Source organism: Prionailurus bengalensis, chromosome A1 (assembly GCF_016509475.1).
Source record: "Prionailurus bengalensis isolate Pbe53 chromosome A1, Fcat_Pben_1.1_paternal_pri, whole genome shotgun sequence".
NCBI classification, from domain to species: Eukaryota; Metazoa; Chordata; class Mammalia; order Carnivora; family Felidae; genus Prionailurus; species Prionailurus bengalensis.
The window spans coordinates 1930865-1936708 of NC_057343.1; positions in this window are offsets into that span (position 1 = coordinate 1930865).

Genomic DNA, 5844 nt, shown 5'->3' on the forward strand with positions numbered 1-5844 from the left:
CCAACTGGGCCATCCAGGCGCCCCTGGCCTGATTATCTTAATCCCAGAATTTATTACATTAAAAAAGAGTAGCTGTCTATGTGTTTGTCTTCCCTACAGTGTGAGCTCCCTGATGGCAGGACTGTGCCTTAGTTATTTTGTTTTCTTGTCTCCTGCACAAGGCCTGTCACTGGTGGGTGCTCTGTGCAGGTCTGTTGAAAGCGAGAAGGAAGTAGGGAAGGGGGGGGGAGTGCCGAGAGGGGAAACAGAGGAGGGAGGAGGAGCAGGAAGATGGAAAAGGGGGAGAGGAATGAATTATTTTCCAAGAAAAAGTGGGCCTGTTGAGGACTGAGCAAGGCTGTCCAGCAAGCGGTCTTGGATGGCTGAGCCCACCAGGGACTCACCGTTTACTGAAGGGGGTGCGTTGGCACAGAGCAGTTGGACCGGGAGAGGCCGACCCGAGTCAGACAGAAGGGCACTCTACTCCTTGGGGCATCGGTAAGGGACGCAGTCTCTTCAACCGCAGTGGGGAGTAGGCCCATTGGTGCTGAGGCAAGCGTCCAAGACGCAGACCTGGAAGTGACCTTGAAGAGTCTTAAGAGACAGCTCTTCTGGCGGCCACAGCCCCCGCAGCTGTCCTCGGTGCTCATGGGAACCGACCCTTCCCTGGACTGCGGCCGGCCTGGAGGTGAAAGGGCTGGGGAAGGGAAAGCAAGAAACACCGGCCGGTGGTGGCGTGCTTCTGCATGACACTTCCCTTCTCCCTTCTCGAACCCCTCCTGCGACAGTAAATACCACGTCCCCTTTGTCATGCAAGCCGGCCGCAGCTTCTTCAGCTCACCTCTGTTTTCCTGGCAAGACTGCGATTTGCACTGAAGATTGGCCAGGTTGCTTGCTATTGAACACAGCATCCTGATTCGTAAAGTTGAGGAGGCTGTGAGGACGGCAGTAAGACCACGAAGGCGATAAGCTACAAATAATGACACACGCAGCCACTTTGGAGAACGGTTGGGCACTTTCTTAGAAGGCTAAACATAAACCCGCCAAACGACCCAGCGGTTTCACTCCCGGGAGAGATGAAATCGTGCATCCGCACACAGACTCACATGTGAATATTCAGCCAGCATTATGCCCAATAGCCAAAAAGAGCAGGAAAAAACCCCGCAAATATCCGTCAGCTGGTGAGGGGACAAAATGTGATATCCTCACACAATGGAATACTGTTGGGCAGTAAAAAGGAAGGCGATACCGTGACATAGACGACACGGATGGACCTTGACAACGTTAGGCTGAGCGGAAGAAGCCAGTCACAAAGGGCCACATGTTGTATGATTTTATTTCAATGTCTGGAAAGGGTGAACCATAGGGACAGAAAGTAGATCAGTGGTTTCCTGGGGGTGGGGTTGGGGTTGGATAATGGTGAATGGGTGTGAACGATCTCATTAGGGTAACGGAAATATCCTAACACCGGATGGGGTGATGGTTGCACAGTAGAAACACTTACTTAAAAGCACTCAGTGCTATATTTTTTAAGTGTGAATTTTATGACATGACAATTATATAAGTTACATCTCAAGGTTTCAAAAAATTTGAATGGGATAAGTAAAAACTCAAAAAGAGGGAATTCCTGATTTCTCCTTTATTATGTAACATGTGTAGTAGATGAACTTGAGTCAATACAACAATTTCACACAAATTCCTTTAAGGATACAGACATACAGACTATATATTTTGAGAGTTTTTTTTTTTTAAGTTTATGTATTTATTTTGAGGGAGAAAGGGACAACGCGAGTGGGGGAGGGGCAGAGAGAGAAGAGAGGGAGAATCCCAAGCAGGCTCCATGCTGCCAGCACAGAGCCCAATGAGGGGCTCAAACCCACAAAGCCACAAGATCATGACCCGAGCTGAAACCAAGAGTCGGACGCTTGACTGACGGGGCCACCCAGGCGCCCCTGTATCTTGAGAGCTTTGAGAGAGCCTGAACACCCTGCATGGTAAATAATAACATTTTGCATAGTAGAAAAGAACGTCGCTTTGGGAAACCCTGAGGCTTTCGTTCTCGGGAGACTGCGGTGCTGGCAGCGGCTGCTTTGACCTCATCTTGTGGCTCTGAGTCCAATGAAATGGCAAAATAACTCACGAGAAGTGCCGCTCTCTTTTGAAGATCATTTGGCGGATGCTGAGAATATGGGGAAACGGCCAACTCTGCCCAGGCCTCGCTTCACAGAATTACAGTTTTGAGAGAGGCCTTGACCGCAAGGGCCAAGGAGCTAGTCGCCACTGGCCCCCAGCGCACCTACCTCACTGCTCCGGCTCCTGGGGGGGCTGCAGAGAAGGCTGGGCCTCAGCACGGCCCGTGGCAGGCAGGGAGGAGAGAGACACGTCTGCTTGCTCCCAAATCTCATTGGTCCAAGGCTGATCCCACAGGCTTCAACTTCCTTGCCCTCCTGGGTTCCCAGTGCGGGGGCCAGAAGTCCCAGGGTGCTGGTGTGAGGTGAGGGCCATTGGTGGCGCCACATGGGGCCGTGGAGTCCACACACAGCCGGTCTCCTGGTGGCGGTGCAGGGGAAGCGCCTGCCCGAAGGCACCAGAGACAGTGAAGGGCAAACACCTAGAGGGACACAGAAGGTGTCTCCTACAACCTCACAAGCAGGAGATGTTGGGCCTTCAAGCAGAGGTTGATGGAAAGACCGGTGCAAGTTAACCTGATTCTCCACCCTTATGCGGTTCTGAGTCACTCACCCGTCCACGTTCGGTGGTGTTTTGAACGCTCAGGACGACCTGTTGCTCTATTCCAGCTGGTCTCCAACTTTTTGTGCTCACGACCCCTTGACGCTCTTAACCATTAGCGAAGACCCCATGGAACTTTGTGGGTGTGGAGTGAGGGAGTGCAGCAGGGTTATGTCTATCAATGTTTATCATGTAGAAATTAAAACTTAGAAATTTAAAAAGTATTTGTTAATTGAAAAGTATTACGTGTTACCATAAACAACATGCTTTTTGCAAAATAACTATCTTTTCCAAGAAAAAAACCCCTCAAAAGTTATGGTGATGGGGTATCATTATTTTACATTTTGCAAATCTCTTGAAATATATGCTTTAATAGAAGACAGCGGGATTCTTATTTCTTCTTCTACTTTCTTAAAAAAAAATTTTTTTTTAAGTTTATTCATTTTTGAGAGAGAGAGAGAGAGACAGAGTGTGAGCAGGGGAGGGGCAGAGAGAGAGGGAGACACAGAATCCGAAGCGGGCTCCAGGTTCTGAGCTCTGAGCTGTCAGCATGGAGCCTGACACAGGGCTCGAACTCGCGAATTGCAAGATCATGACCTGAGCTGATGTTGGACGTTTAACCAACTGCGCCATCCAGGCGACCCTCTTCCTCCACTTTCAACCTGTTGTGATATGTTGTTTTTTTTTTTTTTGGATGACATAGTTGAAATGTAGTCGGAGAAGGTGACTTCATGGACCTCCTGAGTCCCACAGACCCCACTCTGAGAACTACTGCTCTGGCCTAAGTCACGAGTTGTTCAGTCATACAATGCTCTTAGCAGAAATCCATACTGCCTGCACTCAACAGAGACTGGAGATTAATTCTGTCTGAAAAAGGGTGTCCTGGGAGTTGCTGTAAACCACACAACTCCTTTGAACATTTTTATTACTTTGAAAAATGCTTTAGCTTTACAGCCTGTTCCTTTTTTAAACCAAAAACGTTTGCCTCGTTAAACAGCCATGTTCTGCACTACTCTGACCACAAGGTGGCTCCCAGCCCAGACTTTTCTAGATGGACCCACCCCGGGCCTTTGGTTCCTTCGCGGTGCATAAGCTGCTGAAGTCCTTTGAGGGTAACTTTCTTTGGGTGGTTCAACGCAAGAAAAGAATCTTTTGGTTATGAGGAGGCATTAATTTCAAGAAAAAAAAAAAGGAAAGTTAAGAAAGATTAGAACGATATTTTAACATGGTGCGGAGGGTGGGTAGTACGTAAAAAAAATTCCAAAGTGTTGTTCTAAATATTGTTTTAAATGTTGTTCCAAATAAGTACTATTTGGCACTTTCTCTCTCTTACCAGCGAATGTGGTTTTTTTCTCCTATTATTTTCAGTTGAAAATAATGCTTAAATTCTGTATTACTATCTCTACTAAAATGATTCTCTGTCAGAGCAAGGCATTGTCCTGGAAAACACATGTGATAAATAAATGGTGGCGGTGGGGGGAGGCACTCCATCCTGAGCCACTGGGGCCCGAGTTTTTGTCTTCACTCACTGTGACGTGGGACGGGTTACACACGTTTCCTCTGCTGGAGCCATCCCCTCCGTTTCTACCTGCCCAAAGGCTGCGTTCCAAACCAACGATGTCCGGAATTCCTCTCTGGCTTTGAGATGTATGAATCCATGACTCAGTCTGAATCTGGTAGAGTTCTTGAGTTGCAACACAAACCAGTGTTGGCGAACCCTGCCCAGTTCCCTTAACAAAACTCATATCGCCCTGCAGGGTCCGGGCCTGCCTATGTCTCTGGCCTTAAATCTCCGTTGGCACCATAGAGCTCCAGCTATAATCCGCCGTAATGCCTCCCACCCGTCGTGCCCCCCTTACCTGATCATCTAGCTGCTAGTAGGTCTCAGCGCGGGCATCACTTCTGCTGAGCTGCCTTCTCTCACCTCCCCAGTCTGGCTCAGGTGCCAGGTACCTCTTGTTGGTGCTCCCACAGCAGCCTGTACCGCCCCGTCACACCTTTTAGACTGTCCCATTGTAATTTTCTAAATGTTTTACTCCACTGTGCATCCTGGGGGACAAGAAGCACATCTGCCTTCTTCATGGGTGTCCTCAATATATAGCATTCTTTCTGGCACATAGAAGGCACACAAGAAAATACTTATTGTATGAATGAAGAAAGGAAGGGAGGACATCTTCCCTTGGGTGATGCCAGTCACGTAGTAGGTGATCATGAAGCGCTTGTTAAACTGAACCGAAAACACGAATATCCTTAAAATGATATTTTAAAGAAGCAATAAAATGAACAAAAATGCTAACAGAAAATTCTGATAATAGAGTGATTCCCTTAGCATCAGCCTAAGTGGCAGATCTGAGACCTGAGTCAAAATATCCTGGTTCCAACGTCTTTCACAATAATTTTGTTTAGAAAAGGAAAACGCTGCCTTCTTTATTGTACACAGACACAGCCTTAATAATTGCCTCTCAGGACACACAGTTAAGCACAGACTGCTCTCTTGAGATCAACCCCAAGGAAGGAGGAAAGGACACAAGGAGAGACTGAGGAAGGATGGCTGGACAGTTGGATGCTAAGATCGAAGCGAGGAGGTAGGGAGACTTTTCCGGTATTGCAGTCAGAATAGGCACTGCCTGATTGGGAAAAACAAGAAGATAAACAGACTGAGATAGCCTTTGCCTGAGCGTAAAGCACACTCTCGCCCGTGCACATCCTCTCTGCTCGCTTTTCTTGCCCTTGCTGCCCACTAATCCTGATGAAGTCACAGCAGATGGGTCCCCATTCATGAGCAGTGGTGTGAGACACTTCCCTTGCGTGGCTCTTGCACAAATGTGGTCTGAGCTTCTGAAGGGGCCTGGGCGTGGGACTGAGCAGCTCAGAAAGACGTGGCCCTTCAGTGTCAGACGCCAGAGACCAGCAACGCTGACACATTGACCCGGGATGACCGGACCCCACTGAAGGCTCCTGACGAGCGTGGCCCATAAGCAGGTGGCCTCAAGTCCTCCTCCAGACCCGTGTCCCCTGGAGGGTTATTTATTTATTTTATTTCTACTTGTCGTAAGACACACATAATATAAAGTTCACCACCTTAGTCATTTGTAAGCATACGGTTCAGCCCTCTTACGTGTACCCATGTGGTTA